We start from the raw sequence: 22,529 nt of genomic DNA, 5'->3' as shown, positions 1-22,529 counted from the left end.
TTTAAAGGACTGGGAAATATTAGTCTTGAGTCCATTTCTGGAGCCATAAATGCATTAATCAAATGGCAGTTAAGAGAACAAACAATTGGGAAGTCTGTTATCTATGGAAAGGACGCTGATGTAAAGGCTACTGTATGTTGTCCAGTTGACTGCATTTCACAATTCATCCAGGAATATTCTGATTTTGGATGCTTCCTAGCTGCCCCGTTTAGTTGTTGAAAAATATCAGCAAGTCTTAGAAGTAACTGCAAGACTTGAAGCTGGAGTGGGTTATTTTTCAACAGCATTCAGCTCCAAATTGCACATTTCTGGGAGGAAAGAGACCCAGGAGTCCCCTCCCTACTGCCTTGATCCAGAGAGGAAGTCAGGATAAAAGTGGACGGGCTCCCACTCTAAATCCCTTGATTCCTGAACTCACAGATCCTGAGATTTTGAAAAGAAACTAAATTCAAGGGCTTGAGCATTGAGCTGGATTTTGGTGGATTAAATAATCCACTTTCAATATTGGCCCACTAGACTTTGGCAAAAGAACCCTGAGCAGAGAAACAATTATCTCAATATTCCTTTGTGAAAATGACCCCTTCCCTTACAACAGTGTTTGGCATATAGTGAGCCCTTACTAAATAACATAATTGACAAACTGGGAGCAGTCAAACCATACTTGAGGAAAGCTTATGGAAAATTAAGCTGCAATGGTTAAAGCAAAAACCCCTCACTATTGGCTTCAAAGCACTCCATCACCTTGCCCCTGCTTACCTCACCTCACTTCTCTGCTTCTACATCCCAGCACTCACACCCCGCTCCTCTGGTAATAATAATAATTCTGTTGGTATTTGGTAAGCACTTACTATGTACCAAGCACTGTTCTAAGCGGTGGAGGGACTACACGTTAATCAAGGTTGTCCCGCGAGGGGCTCACAGTCTTAATCCCCATTTTACAGATGAGGAAACTGAGGCACAGAGAAGTGAAGTGACTTGCTCAAAGTCACACAGCTGACAGGTGGCAGAGCCGGGACTAGAACCCATGATCTCTTACTCAAAAGCCCAGGCTTTTTCCACTGAGCCACGCACTGTGCCTCCATCTCTCCTGTTCTGCTGTCGACCAATGGCCCATGTCCTACCTATGGCCTGGAACGCCCTCCCTCCTCAAATCCACAAATCTCTCTTCCCCACTTCAAACCCCTTCTAAAGGCTCACCTCTTCCAAGAGGTCTTCCCAGACTAAGCCTTCCTTTTCCTCACCTTCCCATCCCTTCCACGTCATCTTGACTTGCTCCCTTTGCCCATCCCGCCTCCCCATCCCACAGCACTTATCTATATATGTATATATGTACATCTATAATTCTATTTATATTGATGCCTGTTTCCTTCTTTTGCTGTGTCTATATCTATGATTCTATTTATTTATATTGATGCCTGTTTACTTGTTTTGATGTTGTCTCCCCCCTACTAAACTGTAAGCCCTATGTGGGCAGGGACTGTCTCTATTGCTGAATTGTACTCTCCAAGCTCTTAGTATAATGCTCTGCACACAGTAAGCGCCCAATAAATTCTATTGAATGAATAAATGAAAGTGTTTTGAGCTCCTTTATGAAACATCGTTTAATCATCTCAAGACAAACCTAAAAAAGATCATCATTCTCTTTACCAAATCTGCAGCTCTCACTTGTTTACTGATTGCCTACCTCGAGTTGATGGAGAATGAAAACAATGTGACAGAATCCATTCTACTGGGACTCACACAGGACCCAAGGATACAGAAAATTATCTCTTGTTGTCTTTTTAATAATCTACATCGTCACCGTGGTGGGAAACCTGATCACTGTAGTAACGGTAGCTTCCTGTCAGACTCTGGATTCCTCTATGTATTTCTTTCTGGCTCACTTGTCGTGCATTGACGCCTGCTATTCCTCAGTCAACACACCTAAACTGATCTTTGACTCCCTCTCTGAGAAGAAAATCATCAACTTCAAAGGCTGCATGACCCAGGTCTTTGGAGAGCATTTTATTGGAGGGGCTGAGATCAGTCTCCTCACAGTGATGGCTATGACCGTTACGTGGCGATATGTAAGCCATTGCACTACACGACCATCATGAGCAGACATCTCTGTAGATCACTGGTGGCTGTGGCCTGGGCCGAAGGCTTCCTTCACGCCACAGTTCAAAATATCTTCATGGCACATTTACCATTCTGTGGCCCCAATGTCATCGACCACTTTATGTGCGATTTATACCGTTTGCTGAAACTGCTGTGCTCCGATACTCACACCTTGAGCGTGCTGGGTGCTGCTACCAGTGGTGGCATGTGCGTGTTAATCTTTGTCCTGTTGATGATTTTCTATGCCTTCATCTTGCACTCCCTGAAGACCCACAGTGCCGTGGGTAGACTCAAAGCTCTCTCCACCTGTGCCTCCCACTTCATCGTTGTCATCTTCTTCTTTATTCCGTGCATCTTTGAATATATGCAGCACACAACTACCTCATCTATTGACAAGGCTGTTGCAGTATTTTATATTATGATAACACCCATGCTAAATTCCGTCACCTACACATTGAGAAATGCAGTGATGATAAAAGCCATTAAAATGTCACTAAGCAAAACAGTGTCTTTTGCCCTTGAATAAGTGCAACTTAGGAAAAGGGTTATTAATATAAATGAGAAAATCAGCTGCAGAATGTTCTTGCCTCCTTTTTTGGAGAACACACCTGTGTTGATCAAGGGAAACTTGATCTATGGTTTTTTTAATCGATGTTAGGTCAGAGGTCAAATGAACATCGTTTCTTTGATAATTTGGAAATCTTCTAGTTTTAGATGCTGTTTTACCACCATCCCCCGATTTCTTGTCGTTCATCTATAGCCCTTCCTAATGCAAGCATAGAGAGTATAGGGAAGGAGTGTCATTAAAGGATGAGGAGGAGCATGGTCTAATGGAAAGGGCACAGGCCTGGAAGTCGGAGGAAGTGGATTCCAATCCCGCCTCTGCCAGCAGCCTGCTGTGTGACCTTGGGCAAATCACTTAAAGTCTCTGTTGCCTCATCTGTAAATTGGGGGTGAAATATCTGTTCTCCCTCCTACTTAGGCTGTTAACTCCATGTAATACAGGGACCATGTCTTAGCTGATTAGCTTGTATCTACCCCAGCACTTACTACAATTGCTGACTTGTAGTAAGCACTTAATAATAATAATAATGCAAGAACTACTCTGACAAAGTATTTATTGAACACCCACTGAGTGCACTCCACTAAACGCACTTCATTGTACCAAGTGATTGGGATATGAAAATGTAAAGCAGCCATGACTTCCCTGACCACTGGTAGCATACATTGTAATTCAATGACAGAGGCTTATTAATTTGGGGGTGGTTTTACCCTATAGTCTTGTCTTATGCTGTTAAGTCGTCTCCAGCCCACAGCGACTCCATGGACACTTCTCTCCCAATTCGCCCCACATCCATCTGCAGTCGTTCTGGTAACATATCCATTAGGTTTTCTTGGTAAAACTACATAAGTGGTCTACCATTGCCGTCTTCCTCACAGTAAACGAGTCTCAGCCCTCAACTTTCTCCCATGCCGCTGCTGCCCAACACAGGTTAGTTTTGATTTGTAGCAATTTGCCTTTCACTCACTATCCACTGCCCAAGCTAGGAATGGAATGGGTAGGCCACTGTTTGACTCTCCTTCCCATAGCTGAGATTGGTAGAGTACTAGAAATTCTCCAGGTGCGATCCTGAGAGGTTACGTTACCACATAGGTCTACTGAATATAATGAGTCGGAGAAGGTTCTAAGATCAATCAATAGTATTCGCTGAATGCTTACTGTGTGCAGAACACTGAATTAAGAACCTAGAAAATGACAGTACAAGAGAATGAGTATGCATGATCCTTGCCCATGAGAACCTTAGAGTCCATAAGGGGAGACAGACATTACATTTGTAGATGAGGTCACTGAGGCATAAAGAAGTTAAGTGACTTTCCCAAGGTCACACAGCAGACCTATGACAGAGCCAAGATTATAACTGAGGTCCTCTGATTCTCAGACTTGGCCTCTTTCTAGAGACCACTTCTCTAGGAACCACCTCTCACCAAATTGCTGTGGACTAGCAATTAATTTGAAAATCAAGGTTATTTACCACGCTATGCACAAACAAGTATCTCCAACTGTGACATATACCTAAATACTGACCCTCAATTCTTTACATCCTTAAATGATGCAAAAATAGAAAAAGAAGTAGAAAACAGAAACAAGACGATTAAGGCTTCCTTTTAAACAGTGGGAGCTTATATGACATCCAGATCCAAATGAATCTCAAGGTAGATGGATCAATTCTAATGGAGCAATGATATTACCCAATAGAGAGAAACCGAATGGTCTATTGGAAAAACCATGGGGCTGGGAGTCAGAGGTTCTGGGTTCTAATCCCACCCCTGCCCCTTGCCTTCTGTGTGACCTTGGTCAAAGCATTTAATTTTTCTGTGCCTCAGTTCCCTCAACTTTAAATAGGTATTCAATGCCTGTTCTCCCATATACTTTGACTGTGAACCCCATTTGGGACGGAGCTGTGTCTAATATGATAAGTATCTGTCTACCCTAGTGCTTAGAACAGCATTAGACACATAGTACATGCTTAGGAAATGCCATAACGAAGACAATGCCACATCCTACTTCTAGAGAAGTTCCAACAACCCTGTCTATGAACAATGCTTAGTATTCAATGACTAGAAAAGCAGCGTGCTCAGTGGAAAGAGCCCGGGTTTGGGAGTCATGGGTTCGAATCCCGGCTCTGCCACTTGTCAGCTGGGTGACCTTGGGCAAGTCACTTCACTTCTATGAGCCTCAATTCCCTCATCTGTCAAATGAGGATGAAGACTGTGAGCCCCACGTGGCACAACCTGATCCCTGTGTATCCCCCCCAGCGCTTAGAACAGTGTTTTGCACATAGTAAGCTCTTAACAAATGCCATTATTATTATTATTATAGAAAGGGTCACAAACAACGTGGTCCTGGAAAACAGGCAATCCATTGCCATCAAACTGTCACACTCTCCCAAACACTTACTACATTGCTCCTTATGTGGACTCTCGATAAATACCACTGAGTGATTGATTGACCAAAGCGACTCTGGTCCCTTTGTTTGTTTCACTGGGTGAGACGCTGTAGGAAAATGGATGACTCAAGAAACCCAAACAACTGCTCTTGGGTGAGATGAAATAGGGTAACCCTAAGCAAGGTGAGCAACAGAATCAATCGATTAATCGATCGATCAGAAGCAGAAATGCTTTCAAGATCAAGTGAAACAAAACCCCAAATGATGTGGCTTAGTGTCTATCATCTGGGAGACAGCAGAAGCTGAGAGATCAGCCTGGCATTCAGCAATTAGAAATAGAGTCCTTGTATTCCATAATCACTTCTACCAACTCTATTATGTTGTACTTTCCCGGTAGCGTGGCTTAGTAGAAAGAGCAAGGACTTGGGAGTCAGAGGATGTGGGTTCTAATCCTGGATATGCCACTTGTCTGCTGTGTGATCTTGGGCAAGTCACTTAACTTTTCTGTGCCTCAGTTACCTCATCTGTAAAATGGGGATTAAGACTGTGAGCCCCACATGGGACAACCTGATTACCTTGTCTCTACCCCAGTGCTTAGAACATTGTTTGAAACATAGTAAATGCCTAACAAATACCACTATTACTACTATTATTTAAGTGCTTAATTCAGTGCTTTACACATAGTAAGTGCTCAATACACGGCATTGATTCACTGGTTAAAACTGAGATGACAAATGCAATAGAGTAACAAAGGGCCACGGAGTCAAAGAAACTGTGTTCTAATCCCAGCTCTGTTACTTGTCTGCTGTGTGACCTTGGGCAAGTCACTTGACTCCTCTGTGCCTCAGTTAACTCTCCTGTAAAATGGGGATTAAAGCTGTGGGCCCCATGTAGAACATGGAATGTGTCCAACCTGACCATCTTGTATCTACCCCAGTGCTTAGAACACTGTCTGACCCATAGTAAGCACTTAACAAATATCCAAAAAGTGGGAAGGGAGCGTCTTTATATGCCCACAGTATGGAAGGAATTTTTAGTCACACTTATGTAACGAAATAAAAATCTCAGTTGTGGCATCCTTAAACCCAAAAGACAAGTAGATATAAATTCCTTATGTGTTCATCCATTCTGCAGCATATCCTTGAGCTTCTTGCTATGTTTTCTTGACATCCTATCTCTAAAAAATGTTCCCTTATTCACCCATTTCACCTCCAAATTAATTGGAAATGTAGCTATGACTTGCTTCCAGAAAGAAAACTCTGGTACTGATTGGTCCTATTGCCAAACATGGTGTTAATTTCTTAAAGCCAAATGGAGCTATCTCCTAAATGTTTAGCTTTGACAAATGTCGTTTTTTATTATTTTGACCCTGTTTGTGCTAAATCTATAGCCAGAAATTATACTAAGCAGGCACTGATACATAGGAAATTTAAATCCAATTCAATTTTTTTTGAATGCAATGCTACAAAAATGATGATGGCTCACTAAAATAGTGTTAATTCTATCTTCTACACTCTCCATAATCCTAATCAGCATTTCTCGTTTAGGAACCTGGAATTTTAATAACTAAAACATACATCAACCTTATATTAAAAGTTATCAATTGTCACTTTTAACCAAGGTCTCAGTATTTCCTAATCCGCAGTCATTGTTCAAACATGCCCATGTCTCTCCCATCCTAAAAGAACCCTCTCTTGACCCCACCTCACCTTCTAGTTATCGCCCCATATCCCTCCTACCATTCCTTTCCAAACTCCTTGAACGAGTTGTCTACACGCGCTGCCTAGAATTCCTCAACAACAACTCTCTCCTCGACCCCCTCCAGTCTGGCTTCCGTCCCCTTCATTCCACGGAAACTGCGCTCTCAAAGTTAACCAATGACCTCCTGCTTGCCAAATCCAACGGCTCATACTCTGTCCTAATCCTCCTCGACCTCTCAGCTGCCTTTGACACTGTGGACCACCCCCTTCTCCTCAACACGTTATCTGACCTTGGCTTCACAGACTCCGTCCTCTCCTGGTTCTCCTCTTATCTCTCCGGTCGTTCTTTCTCAGTCTCTTTTGCAGGCTCCTCCTCCCCCTCCCATCCTCTTACTGTGGGGGTTCCCCAAGGTTCAGTGCTTGGTCCCCTTCTGTTCTCAATCTACACTCACTCCCTTGGTGACCTCATTCGCTCCCAAGGCTTCAACTATCAACTCTACGCTGATGACACCCAGATCTACATCTCTGCCCCTGCTCTCTCCCCCTCCCTCCAGGCTCGCATCTCCTCCTGCCTTCAGGACATCTCCATCTGGATGTCCGCCCGCCACCTAAAGCTCAACATGTCGAAGACTGAGCTCCTTGTCTTCCCTCCCAAACCTTGTCCTCTCCCTGACTTTCCCATCTCTGTTGACGGCACTACCATCCTTCCCGTCTCACAAGCCCGCAACCTGGGTGTCATCCTCGACTCCGCTCTCTCATTCACCCCTCACATCCAAGCCGTCACCAAAACCTGCCGGTCTCAGCTCCGCAACATTGCCAAGATCCGCCCTTTCCTCTCCATCCAAACCGCTACCCTGCTAATTCAAGCTCTCATCCTATCCCGTCTGGACTACTGCACTAGCCTTCTCTCTGATCTCCCATCCTCGTGTCTCTCTCCACTTCAATCCATACTTCATGCTGCTGCCCGGATTATCTTTGTCCAGAAACGCTCTGGACATATTACTCCCCTCCTCAAAAACCTCCAATGGCTACCGATCAATCTGCGCATCAAGCAGAAACTCCTCACCCTGGGCTTCAAGGCTCTCCATCACCTCGCCCCCTCCTACCTCACCTCCCTTCTCTCCTTCTACTGCCCAGCCCGCACCCTCCGCTCCTCCACCACTAATCTCCTCACTGTACCTCGCTCTCGCCTGTCCCGCCATCGACCCCCGGCCCACGTCATCCCCCGGGCCTGGAATGCCCTCCCTCTGCCCATCCGCCAAGCTAGCTCTCTTCCTCCCTTCAAGGCCCTGCTGAGAGCTCACCTCCTCCAGGAGGCCTTCCCAGACTGAGCCCCTTCTTTCCTCTCCCCCTCGTCCCCCTCTCCATCCCCCCGTCTTACCTCCTTCCCTTCCCCACAGCACCTGTATATATGTATATGTGGTTGTACATATTTATTACTCTATTTATTTATTTATTTATTTATTTTACTTGTACATTTCTATCCTACTTATTTTATTTTGTTGGTATGTTTGGTTCTGTTCTCTGTCTCCCCCTTTTAGACTGTGAGCCCACTGTTGGGTAGGGACTGTCTCTATGTGATGCCAATTTGTACTTCCCAAGCGCTTAGTACAGTGCTCTGCACATAGTAAGCGCTCAATAAATACGATTGATTGATTGATTGATTGATTTATTGTTGAATTTTTGATACAGTTCACAAATAATGACAATACTAATAATGATAATGGTATTTGTTAAACACGTATATGTGCCAGGCACTGTACTAAGCGCTGGGGAAGATACAAGCAAAACAGGTTGGATGCAGGTCCTGTCCCACATAGGACTCACAGTCTCAAACCCCATTATAGAATGAGGTAACTGAGGAACAGAGAAGTTAATTGAGTTGCCCAAGGTCATAGAGCAAACAAGTGGTAGAGCTGGGGTGAGAACCTATGACATTCTGACTCCCCAGCCATTGCTCTTTCCACTACACCAGGCTGCTATCATATACCTACAACTGAAAATTTATCAGTTGTAATTGTGGAGTGATGTTACAGTTTCAGACAATTATTATTACTGGTTTTTGACCAATTGTAAATAGGAGAACGTCTGTTTTCATTTGAGCTTAGTAATTGTCTCAACTTTAGGTTCTTTTGTATTGTACTCTCTCAAGTGATTAGTACAGTGCTCTGCAAATAGTAAGTGTTCAATAAATACAATTGACTGATTTAGGTTCTTTGCTCCTGATGCCTTTCTGCTCCACATTATTACATGGATATTGTTGTACTGGTCTTCACTTTCAGGCACCCATTAATATTTTGGTTTCTTTCTTGGTATACTGTAGTGGCAATGCTCTTTTACTCAATACTGTTTGACTCTTGCGGCATTTACCCTCTTTAAAAGGTCTTAAATGTCTTGTTTCTTGTGTTAGATATGAAATATACTTGCCAGAAAAGCCTAATATTTCATCATTACCTGTTACTCTTACTTCTCTTTTGTGAGATTTGCTCACCTGTATTCCATTTTGATTAATTTTAACACCATCATTCAGCAAATTGAAATTCCCTTTGAGGTAAATTACATTTATTTTTATTCAGTTTTGCATCTATATTATGAATTTTAATCAGTAATTGAATTCTGGAGACATGGAGCTCTACTCAGAAACATAAAGCATTTGGATCAACACGAAAAACAATCTTTTGACATTTTCCTTAAGTAAACCTGCCAAGTGACTCATTTTTCAATAAATCCCCAACTGTTACAACAACAATGTTAAATATCTCTCTCTTCTGAGGGAGCCGAGTTATTTCAAAAATACTCTTGACAAGCAATATTTGAAGAACAGGCAGAGCTAGTCATTTGGGGGTTTTATCGCTCATTGCAGAATATGCTTTATTTGAATGTTTGTTTGTCCGGAGACAAGAGGGAAGGTTCTGGATGTTTTCTTTAATTGGCCATCCTCTATGACAGGTACAGATTTTCTGAGGTTCAGACTTGGAGTATCTAGCTGAAGGTTGAATTTCAGTCATGAACGCCAAGAGTGTCACAGCTAGTGCCCAATAGAAATATAACTGAATGACTGAACTCCAGAACAATGACCGCTGTCTTCTCGACCATAATTTTGAGGAGAAAATTCACAGGAAATTCTTCATTCCATAATAGTTCTATTTGATTACACTGTGTCCCCCTCTAGAACATAAGCTAAGGACATTAGCAGGACATTTGTCTACCATATATATTATACTCTCCTATTTGTACAGGGTTCTGCACACAGTAAGTGCTCAATAAATATGATTTATTGGTTCTTTGCCTTGAGTCTTTTCATATTTGTTCTCTAGGGACATTAGAGATACAGGAGTAACTTCGTTCAGGTGTCAACAAGGAAAAGGAAGGGGCAAAATGAGATTATTTTTCAATGCTATTTGCTAAGCAATTACTATGTGTCAAGCACTGTTCTAAGTGCTAATATAGATACAAATCAATAAGTTCGGTTCCTGTCTCACATGTGGCCCTGTAGGGAGATGCTTCCCAAGTCAACTGGGGTCACCGACCAGAGGGCGGCTCCAGGTTCTTTACACTGGGTGACAATAAGCCAAAGACCGGACACCGAGCCAGACTGATCAGTTCTGCCTCTTTATTGGGTGTACACACATAGCTGTAGCACAGCAAGCATGAGAATAAGGGGGTCCAAGTCCTAATCTGCAGGGCAGACTCTGCAGGGCTGGGTCTAAACACCTAAAACTAAAAATAGCAGCAATTCCTGTTATATACGAAGCCTCCTCGTACCTGTTAGCCCTCCTCGTATTACCAGGAAGTCTATCTGTTTGGGACAGTTGCTATGTGTTGCTCAGGCGGAGCGAGGGGGTGAATTCACAGATAGGGCACTCATCCCGCACTCCACCCCTTCATCCCCTCCGTAAACCTAGAACAACCTGGAGTTGGGGTCCACGATAGTTTTGGTGAAGGGCTTGCGCAAATAACAGCATTCTAGTACCAAAGCTGCGCAGAGCACGACACACCCTAGCACGATCCACAGGGAACAATGTCCTGCTCCTACACTCCCGCACCCCCACAGCCATGAGAACCACCCATAGTCTGTCACCATCTTTGGGTTCAGTGTTTGTATCTGCAGGATGGCTTTGGTTAGGCAGAGCACGGTGTGATTAGAATATTGCTGTGCATCTGCCAGGGCTTGTCGTATAACTTCTGTGGTCTCCTCCACTTGCTTCGGCCCAGCTACTGAGTCCACTAGATCCGTTGGAAAGTCCCAGAGAAGGATATACTGTTCGCGCCGCTACCATCTGGAGAGGTCGATAAGATTACCGATGCTCAACCCTACTAAAGAAATATTACTACAAACAAGCGTTTACTTATCACAGGCAGCACTAACATTATAATTAAAAGTGATCATGGTTATGTTTATATGTTCTCCGAATTTCCAACAGAATTTCCCATTACCCAAATACCTGTAGTCTGCCTCCTACACTCTGGTGATGGAAATCAGCCAACTGTCCGATATGCTCTCACTCTCCCTGGGGTCATGTGAGCAGAACCAATCGCTCTCTAGTTGGGTACATCCTGAAGGGGAGAAGGGCTCCCATTGATTCCTGGACACATTCGACCAACCCCACCTCTCTCCCGGGGGACGACCTTCTTGCCATCCTGCACAATCCCTAATCCTCCTAGGGCCATAGCTCGCAGGGGCGGCTGCCTACCGGGTGGCATACCCTCATCTTACAGTAATGGGTGGTACACCTGCCGAATAGTTCCTGAATGGCCGGCCATACAATAAAGGCTGGATACAGACGAGTCAGGCTGGGGGGCCACTGTGGTCGGCTTCCTTCTTCTGTTAGGGTGGTGAGATATAGTAGCAGTGCTAACTGAGTCTGGATGCAGGCATCCGAACAGGTGACGTTTCGGGCCCAGCGGGCCACCTCCCCTGTGAGGATTCCCTCCCATGTTTTCAGAGCTCCAGCTGAGAGTACCATTCTTTTCTACCCCCCAGCGCCCTTCAACATTCCACCGATAATTAGCTGCTGGATCTGGTTTTCATTTTGTAAGTTTTGGTCTTGGGCATCCCGTAGGTCTTGTATGTCCCCTTGGTCCCATACCCTTAATACGCTGCCTACCCAACCAGTGATAACTCTCTTTTGCCATCCGGGGGCCCTTGAGGGCTACCAGTTCCCTACCCACCAGTTGCATTGTCACCAGAGCTGGGCCAGGGCAGCGGAGAAGTTCAGGTGATGGATATTTACCCACCATGGTTCCATCGACCAGGAGATTGTCTCAGTAGTCCATCGAGTGTGGGTGTACAGGCGATCCCCTTCCAGGGTGGCTTCCTATAGCAATGCGGCCCATGTCCTTGGGTATTCATTGTCCATATTGTCTGATATTACTTCGACATCGAAGAGGGGCTTGCCCGAGTTCCAGGAACCGTCTTTGGCGTTTTCCCAGACCGGGGTGGGGGTGTTCAGCCAATAACCATACTTGTGCCACTGAGGGATAGGCCGGGAGAGGCATCTCCAAGGCAGCATGATGGGTGCCGCTAATGCTCCCTGATCCTCATATCCGGCCGGTTTCTCAGTTATCGGGTTAAGGTGCAGCCAGGTCACTTTCGTGCCCATGTCATTGGTGATCTACCATGACATAATGGCCTCCGCGGTGACATTAGTGATGTTTGTCTTTGACATCGTGACGTTCACACTCCAATCATGAGAAGTATCTGTAATGTGGCAGGGCACCTGCTCATCGGTGTTGAGTACCATCACAGTCTCCCACGTCTCATTGTATTCTCCAGCTGCGATTACAGTGGCAGGTACCCATCATCCTTTAGGGGCGGTGCCCCAACACACATCACTTCTACCAGTCAACGGGGCTGGAGTGGTGGTGTCAACTTTCAGTCGGGTAAGAGCCACAGAATATCATGTTGCGCGGCCCACTCCTTGACCTCATGCCCTGTAAAGTGGGTCCCCTGATCAGAATCTATGTAGGCCAGAAAGCCATAACCAGCCCACCTCACCTGAAGCCCTTATATAGTAGCTACCTGCATGGCTGCTGCCACCGGGGAGGCGAACTCCATTGCGGTGAGTGTGTACCTCTCTCCCTCGCTAAGGGGCAGAGGCCCTACGTTGACCAGATGACCGTGAATTCTTTTGCGTACAATGCTTACAATCTTGCAATAATTTGTATACCTTCCTGCAGGTTCCTTCCCACCCTGGTCCCCACCGGGCTCAATATGTGGCATTCATTCATTCATTCATTCATTCATTCGTTTAATTGTATTTATTGAGCGCTTATTGTGTGCAGAGCACTGTACTGAGTGCTTGGGAAGTACAGGTTGACAACATATAGAGACGGTCCCTACACAACAAAGGGGTCACAGTCTAGAAGGGGGAGACAGACAACAAAACAAAACATGTGGACAGGTATCAAGTCGTCAGAACAAATAGAATTAAAGCTAAATGCACATCATTAACAAAATAAATAGAATAGTAAATATGTAGAAGTAAAATAAATGGAGTAGTAAATCTGTACAAATATATATACAGGTGCTGTGGGGAGGGGATGGGATGGACAGGACACAGGGGCAACTTAGGGGCCTAGGTCGTGGGGGAGGATGGGATGGGGAGACCACAGATGGGTGTGTGGAGATAAGGGCATGATGATGGAGAGGGTGTGTGTGTGTGTGGGGGGTCGCTGCAGGGGTCTGTCCCAAGAGCCAGACGACAAAACTGCCCTTCCTTCCCTCCCCGCTTCCATCTGTCCCCCCACCCCATACACTAACCTCCCTAGCAGCAGAACTTTCTCCCCATCTCCAGGACGTGGATGTACTCCCCTTGACCTTCTCCCGGGCCAGACGGAGAGGCCCTGCACCCATCCCGCTATGAGCTAGGGCCTCATATACCCCCTGGATGGCGTTGGTGGGCCGTTCCTCCCGCACTTGAATGACCGTGCTTCCTCCTCTTTCTCGGGGATCCCCCGGTGAGTTGGCACATGGGACATGGTGAGGGGGGCCTCACAGGCTCTTAATATTCGGACGATGTCATGTCACATCTCTTTTCCCGCACCTTACCCCATGCTACCATCCACCCCTTGGCTTCCCACACCCTCAACCACGGGGCTAGACTGCTGTATACGGCCCATGAATCGTTTATCAAGGCATCTTCATTACGGAGCATGGATAGGAGCATCCATACCACCCTGAGTTCAGCCCATTGGCTGGACTGGTGGACCCCTTATTCCTAGAGGAAGGTATCTGTGGCGGGAGGGTTGGGAGGTGGACTGCAACCGCAGTACTGAGGGGATTGAGGGAAGGGGTCCCGGTCCTCAAATGTCACCACCCCAAATATACACTCGTGTACTGCCGTGATAAGTACCTGATAGCTGGAGGGGGTCATCCGGCCCACACCCAATTGGAGGGTGGTTCTCACGGCAGATGTGTTATGCCCCCCAAACCCTTCTATCTACATCCGGGGGCCCGTGAATTTGATGGGGGCCACATGTATAAGGGTGACTTCCTCACTGGTGTCCACTAAGGTGAGGGTGGACTGAATATTCCAGGGACCCCAGTAAACGGTCAGCGTAACGTATGGCCTCCAATCTCCTCCGATTGACCTGACCTGAAGGGAGGAGACTTGGTCACTTCCCTACGGCTGGTCTCTCCATTCGCGCAGGTCCAGGTACAGCGGTGCAGAAGACACCACCCGGGGCTGAGTGAACGGGCCTCCTGTTTTGTGCCCGTTGACAGTTTAGGGTACTTCAGCTGTGGGTTTGCCTTCCCCTGTGACATACCTCTTATCCTTAGGTATTTTTTTCCACAGGGAGAACAGCTAGGTGTTTGACTACTTATTTATCCTTTCTCGTTTGGTCCCGGCTGTTATTAAATCACTCCACATTTGGGATCGGGATACCTACTGTACTGCTCCTTCCGGAGCGATGGGTTTTGTCGGAGCCACCCCTCGAATCCTGCTAGGCTTTGCAATCATCCCCTTCAGATTCCCCAAAGCCCGTATAAGATCTATGACAGGCTTGTCCATCTTTTCTGCAACCAGGGGCAGCAACACTCCCTGCATGTGGCGGGGGCACCTACTGGAGGATCTTACTGTGCATCCCGGAATTCAAGAGTGCTGCATCGGGGATATAATCTCCTGTGGCATATATTTGCTGTCTCATTCCCTACCTTCTCAGTAATGTGCATGCCCCTTCTATAGCCATCCAATCTTCTGGTTCATAGGGAAGCTCGTCCGGGGTGGCCCAGGTGTCAGCCACTACCCAATCTATCAGGGAGTGGTTGCCCCTGTTGGCCTGACCCACCTTCAACAGCTGCCTGACTTGGGGAGGTAGCTGATACTCCAGCTAGTTTAGCTACTTCCTCATAGTTCAGTGGAAAGAATATGGGCTTGGGAGTCAGAGGTCATGTGTTCAAATCCTGGTTCTGCCATTTGTCTGTTGTTTGACCTTGGGAAAGTCACTTAACTTCTCTGGGCCTCAGTTACTTCATCTGTGAAATGGGGATTAAGACTGTGAGCCCCAGGTGGGACAACCTAAACACCCAGTATTCCCCCTAGTACTTTGAACAGTGCTTCGCACATAGTAAGCACTTAATAAATGTCATTATTATTACCATTATTATTATTATTGTTGCTGCTATTCCTGTGCTCCTAACGTAATCCCGTCACCTCCCTGGTCCCAACATCGTGCCATCCAGGACAGCAGCTTTTCTCGAGGCTGCTGTCGGTATTGCTTTTGGACCTCCATCAATTCCGTCGGGGAATAATCCTGTACAGTGATGTGGTCTCTGGGTTCGGGGTTGCCTATCCCTTCAGGGCTCAGGATAGCTTTAGTTTAGTTTTAGTGATGAGCGGTCGTACCCTTCCCTCAATGTCTTCTTCTTCTATGATGTTATCATTTCCTCATCACCCCATTCTTCGTCTGGGTGCCACGCTTCCGGGTCCCAGTTGGAGCCCATTATAAGTGCCCGTACCCTGGGGCAGACCATCAGTCGCCCCTTCAGCTTTGCTAGTCTGCACCCCAAGATGACCCCCTGCTCGACTGCTTCGTCGGTGGTCTTATTTGCCGTTTGTAGGAGTCCCGTATAAAGCTCTTTCAATTCCTGGTTCTTGCGAGCCAAAGACCAGACACCGAGCCAGAGTGATCAGTTCTGCCTCCTTATTGGGTGTACTCACATACCTATAGCACAGCAAGCAAAGGAAGGAAGGGTTCCTAGTCCTAATCACCAGGGTAGGTTCCGCAGAGCTCGTTCTAAACGCCTAGAAGTAAAAGTAGCAGCAATGCCTCTTATGTACAAAGTCCCCTTGTACCGGTTAGCCATCCCTGGATTCCCATGATGTCTATCTGATTGGGACAGTTCCCGTTCCGCAACCTTGTAGTGTGACAGTTTTGTGTCCTCGCTGTGGGTTGCTCAGGCGGAGGGAGGGGGTGAATTCACAGATAGGTCACTCTTCCCACAGGCCCACAGTCTAAGTGGGAGGGAGAACAGGCATTGAATCCTCATTTTGCCATTGAGTTTCCTGAGGTGCCGAGAGGTGAAGTGACTTTCCCAAGGTCACCCACCAGACAAGTGGCGAACCTGGATATGAACCCAGGCCCTCTGACTCCCAGACCTGTGATCTTTCAACTACGCCACACCGCTTCCTGTTATCACATTATCACAGGATGCCACTTCTACTTACAAGTGAGTAAGAACTGAGTCTAGCTGAGAAAGGAGTTGATTATTCAAGCACCTTAAATGATAACATGGGGACTAATCCCTGTAGGCTGTAAGCTCGCCGTGGGCAGGGAACATGTCCATAATATAACAATGATGATGATATTTGTTTAGCGCTTACTATGTGCCAAGCACTGTTTCCATCTGCACTTTCCCAAGCGTTTAGTTAAGTGCTCTTACACCGTAAGCACTCAAAAACTACAATTGATTGATTAACCAAGCTTTTTTCTCTACTGGGAAGAGGTGAAGAGGGATTGTGAGTGGGTGCCAATATTATAAATGCAGTTTTATCAACCGATGCATAGAGTAAGAACATGGAGACACAGAGATGAGACGAGTTTGTAAGTCCAATCCAGGAAAACATTTTGGAATGCTGCATTCACAATAAGCAGATTTCAGAGCTCAGAGGACCAATCCATGTAAGCATTTAGACTACTACATTTAATTTAACTGCTGAACCCAAACAAGATGATTTGGATGAAACAGAGGGAATACTTCCCAAACTCTTCCTTTTTCTAAGCTGATCTCATGGTTCCATGCCTTTCCTTGGCCTTACGGTCCACGATTGTCCTACCATTGATGGGGCTACATACATGAGTGTGATATTAAGAGAGACTCTCTCTGGCGCACTTTGTCCGTGAAAATAGTGTCCCTCTTCTAGTCAATTGCTATTCAGCTGAGCCTTCCTCAGATATCATTGAGGTATGTAAGCTACTTGTGGGCAGGGAATGTGTCTACCAAGTCTGTTGTATTGTAATAATAATTATAATGGTGGTAATTGTTAAGTTCTTAGTATGCATCAAGCATAGTGCTAAATAGTAGTGTAGATACGAGATAATAATAATTTTGGTATTTGTTAAGTACTTACTGTGTGCCAACGCTCTGTACTAAGCACTGAGTAGGTCCTAAATGGTCCTCACAGTCTAAGTAGGATGGAGAACGAGTAGTGAATCCCCACTTTGCAGATGAGGGAACTGAAGCACAGGAAGTTAAGTGACTTGCCCAAGGTCACACAGCAGGCAAGTGGCCGAGATGTGACTAGAATTTAGGTCCTCTGATTCCCAGGCCCGTGGTCTTTCCACTAGGCCATGCTGCTTCTCTCCCTTATACTCACCCAATTACTTAGTCCATCTTATTGATCACAGTAAACAATAAATACCATTGATTGATTCCTAAAAAGGGGATGGTTTGGTCTACCACCAGCAGGCTTTTTTTCTGTAGGTATAAGCTCCTTGTGAGCAGGCATCACATCTACCAACTTTGTATTGTACTTTCTCATTCACTTAATACAGTGCTCTACACCTAGTAAGTGTTCAATAAACCTTTTTGATTAACTGATGCTCCTCAAATTCTGATCCATCCACACTCTTTGGCCCACTCCCTCTCCCCATTCATTGACACCTATTGTGAGAGAGTAGGTAGGACATAGAGCCAGATGATCTTCCTCTGGGAGAAAATAGGCTTGGTTAGAGTTCCAGAAGCATAATAAAAGTCCAAAAGGGGCATTCACCTGGGAGCTTGGTACTGAGTTTAAGTGGTGAGAGTCAGGTAAGAGAGGAACACTGATGAGTTCACACCAGTTTTCTTTCATTCTTGTTCGTATGTTTTTCCTCTCTTAGCAGTTAGAATACTTCGATTTGTCATCTCAAAGCTTCCCTCAGTGGGAGAGAATGTGCAGAGAAACTGAAGAATTCAGCAATGCTCTCAGCGTTGTCCCTTTTGGAAAATGTGTGCAATTTTGCAAATAGTATGATTTACCCTCAATATGCTAACAGCCTGAACTGCTCTTTGTTAGACCTCTCCAACCCATTCCACCCACTGCAAGTCCCATCTGGACGTGGTGAACAGCAGGAAACTACAATTTAAATTATCCTGAAGTAACGTGGCTTAGTGGAAAGAGCACGGGCATGGGAGTCAGAGGATGTGGGTTCTAATGCCGGCTCCACCACTTGCCTGCTATGTGACCTTGGATAAGTCACTTAACTTCTCCGTACCTCAGTTACCTCATCTGTAAAACAGGGATTAAGACTGTGAGCCCCATGTGGGACAACCCGATTACCTGATTACCCCAGTGTTTAGAACAGTGTTTGATTCATAGTAAGTGCTTAACAAATACCATAAAAAGGCGTGAACATCCTCTCTGTCCACCATCTCGGGCATTAAATTATTATATTATCCCTCTGGGCAAAGATACCCTTCATGATTATAGCCAGACACAGATGGTCTAATAGAACACTAGGACAAAGGCATTATGAATAATGCTACTGTATGGGGGTGGGGGGCGTTTGGATAGTTTCTTTGTTTGTTTGTTTTTTTATTTGGCAAATTAGAGTAGATAGTAGTGTTCATCCAGAAAACAGACCCCAGACTCTAGCAGCAGGTGGATTGAGAAGCAGTATGGCGTAGTGGATAGAGCACGGGCCTGGGAGTCAGATGGTAGTGGGTTCTAATCTCAGCTCTGCCACTCGCCTGATGTGTGACTTTGGGCAAGTCATGTCATTTCTCTGTGCCTCAGTTTCCTCATCTGTAAAATGGGGATTAAAACTGTGAGCCCTACGTGGGACAGAGACTGCGTCCAAACCAATTTGCTTGTATCCAACCCAAAACTTAGTATAGTGCCTGGCAGTATAGTACAGTACAGTCAGTACTTAACAAATAACAGCATTATTATTATTACTCCCTGTAGAAAGCTAAAAACACACACTATACACTGCTGGAAGAAGATGGGAAAGAAGCACCTAAAATCTGGAGAAATTTCTAAATAACAAAAGGGAATACACAATTAAAGTTTCTGACCACGAACACCAATGGCCACATTTCTCCTGATGAATTTTCTCCTACAAAGACAGCTGCTTCTCTCATTTCAGTTTCATTTTGGACCATTTATCCTGTGGCTTGACACTTTTCTTCTCCATATTTTCCGCATAGCATTTTTCAGCTCTGCATTTTCCTAGTGTAGATTAAGAGGTTTAGCATGGCGGTTACCGAGGTATAAAACACAGCCACGGTCTAATCTACAGGCAAAGTGGTCATGGGTATCTGTCACCCGTTGCCTGGGAAAGAGTTCGTTCGGGAATTGGCGTGGTGCGCGAGCGAGAGAGATGCGAGAGACCGAAAGCCTGAGTTTTATATAAAATTTATTTTGCTAGGGGAATTGAATCATTTAATTGTTTAGCTGCAATGAATTGAACTTCCCTATCGGGAGTACTGTGATTAATTAGTAATATCAGAGCTTCCCTAATAGGAGGAACACATTCATACGTTAGTCTCACGTGGGTGAGATGGCTAGCTCTCGCCAAGTGTTTTCCCACACGGGAAGAATCCACGTGCTTTCCCACATGGGAAGAATCCACGTACGTTCCCTGCACGTGGTGGGTGGCTAGATTTCGTTCACGTGCACCCCACTCGGAAGGAATTCACTCATGTGTTGCCATACCATGGTGAGTCGGCTAGCTCTCACCATGTCCTCTCCCTACACGGGAGGAATCCACTTATGATCCCCATCCTCAGCGGGGCACCTGGCTCCCACTCACGAACGTTCTGCAAAACACTCCCCCGTCCCATGGCCTTTCCTCAGTGGGGTGGTCCTGGTTGCAGAGAATGCGTCTGGCGTTCTGGGCAGAGAAAGGCACCTGGGCCGCTGCTGCTGTTGCTGCTGCTACTGCAGTGCGTCTCGGTCTTCTGCCCAGGTCAGAGGCGACAGGTGGCTTGTGGCTTGGACCATCCCAGATTCGGTCCTCTGCTTGATCAATCTCCGGTCCTTTCATCCCCCATACCTTATTTTGTCTTCACGGAGGTGAGGGACACCTAGTTTTCCACCCTTCCCCTTCTGGCCAGAAAGGATACGTCAGAGGAAGCATTTTGAACTTGGGATGGCCGGTGCCCAGGGTCACCTTGACACATACCATCCCTTGGCCCTCGCCACACGTACCCACGTGACCCCAAACTTCCCTGAGTCCCTTCCGGGGTGCATGGTGGTGGGGTGGCTCTGGAGGCAGTGCCCTCCAGCATCACCCCTCCCCTGACCGCAAGGGCCAATGTCCTTCCCTGGCTGGCCACAGAAGCTGGAAAAGTGGATCCATGGGTTGGGGCAGAGGACAGGGCCCATCCCCTGGCCAGGGGTGATGGGAGGCGGGGCCCTCAAGGTGTGTGGACCAAAGGTAGGGAGGGTGACTGGTGCACTACAAAGGTCTTAAGATAGCGCATAGAGCGGGGAGCTGGGAGCGGCTGTAGAGTTCGTCGCAGCTGTGTGGATAGGGCTGAGCAACAGCAACTTGGTACCCAACATCTTCCCACTAAGCTCACTGCCAGGAGCAAAGGTAGCAGCAATCCATGGAATAGCGAGCTCCCCCCAGTTTCAACAGTCCATGGAACAAGTCCCAAACTCCTCTGGTGGTGTGTCCTCGTTATCTGCATGGTACGTTGCCAGAGATCATCGTGTCCATTTGTCCAGAATCACTGGAAAGAACGGGCGAGGGGCACCAGTCATGTTCAAACAGATGGTGCGATAGAATCAGGTTCCCTTCCCTGATGCTGTCACGTCATGGCTAAGTCTGAAGACAGACTCTCTAGGAGGCAGTTCAGTGATGATTCCTTTGTAGGACCTGTCCGGAAGTCAGGCAATCCTGACCATAGAATTTTGAGGTATAGAAGTACCCAGGAGCATCATACAGCCAGATACGATTGATAAAGCTTAAAATAATAGATTTTTCCTAATCATATTTAACAGGTTAGATGACAAGCAGGCCAAGCAGTTTCATAGAGTGATGTGTTGTCATTCCCCTCTCCCAGACGTAGTGTCTGCAACAGAGAAATGTCTAGGTCTTGGAGGATCTCCAGGCCTCTACCAGAGTTAGTGGGCAGCTCTCATCGCTACTAGCTGCACAGGTTTGCCCAGTTGGATTCAATTATCATTCCAAATATATCAAGATGACAATTTGTATTTGATTTGCTTCTACCTCTTTTACCAATTTAGCGAAATTTAAGGAGGTCGTATTTCAGAAATGAGAAATAATGGTTAAATCACCACCTCTACAGTTGTTCCTAGGCTGGGAGAACAATGGCAAATTCATTCCCAATTACGGCCGTGCAGTTTCTTGGGAGAGGTGCCTTAGATTGAGTAGAACAACCATTTACCTGAGAGGGAGGCAACCCTTTGCTGGAAGAACATGCCTTCTCCCAAAGGAGTTCCCTTTTGATCTTCCAAACTGATAGCGCTATCCTGATGGCAAATTGGTTAGGTTTCCTACCCCCATGCCTTAACTTGCAAATTTATTGCACGTAGCTGGGTGCTTGAGTGACAGGGAGGGTCCCCGGTTTCACGGTGGCCCCAATTATGACAACATTTCCCACAATTGATGGTTGGCCCCCTAGCCAAGCATCCTTCCTAATCATAGATATCTGGGCCCCGTCGTCTACTGGGAAGGAGACTTCCTGACCATCATTTACTAGAATGGTCATATGCGGGGAGCACCCGGGCTGTGAGAGGCCCGCGGCTGCTGTCCATTGGCTGGGCCCACCAGATCCCCCTTCTAGTTTCCCTGCTCCTTGGTGGTTGGGGCCGGTGGTCTACCTTCCTCACCGAATAGTTTCAGGATATGGGTGGGCAGCCCATACAGCTCATCCATAGGAAAACCCCGCTCCCTCAACTGCCGCCATATGGCCACCCGTTCTCCTGAGCCCACCCGCTGTGGGGGTTGGTGGGTGTCCCTTTAGTATCCGTTGGAACTGGCCTTGTCCTCCTTAACCCCAGGCCTTTCCCAATCATGGCTCCAACACGCCAGGTAATCGACACCTCAGAGGACTGTCATAGGGACCAGTCACTCTTGACCACATAGGCCAATGTGTTCCAGGTTTGTGCCCCAGTGGCCCTACCACTCAATGGTGGTCCAGCCCGTGCTCTGGCCCTGGGGGTATACCCATTATCATTGCATGAAGTAGGCCTTCTTGGGAGGGGAGGGACCATGGGCTCGATTACTGAGTTTTCTCCCCATGATCCAAGAGTAGTTCAATTCCAGGCAAAAGAAGACGCCGGTTTAATGTAGCTGAGTCGTTCCACAGGAGGGTGCCAGCCCTTCC

At 46.5% G+C, this 22,529-nt stretch overlaps 1 pseudogene; it reads right to left on the bottom strand.

Annotated features, from left to right (window-relative positions):
• Nucleotides 1-19,588: 19,588 nt before the first annotated feature.
• LOC119921390 lies at nucleotides 19,589-20,996 on the bottom strand (annotated as a pseudogene).
• Between the last annotated feature and the right edge of the window lie 1,533 nt (nucleotides 20,997-22,529).

Source organism: Tachyglossus aculeatus (genome assembly GCF_015852505.1).
Source record: "Tachyglossus aculeatus isolate mTacAcu1 chromosome 12 unlocalized genomic scaffold, mTacAcu1.pri SUPER_6_unloc_2, whole genome shotgun sequence".
NCBI lineage: Eukaryota > Metazoa > Chordata > Mammalia > Monotremata > Tachyglossidae > Tachyglossus > Tachyglossus aculeatus.
This window is presented reverse-complemented; position numbering and strand designations above follow the sequence as displayed.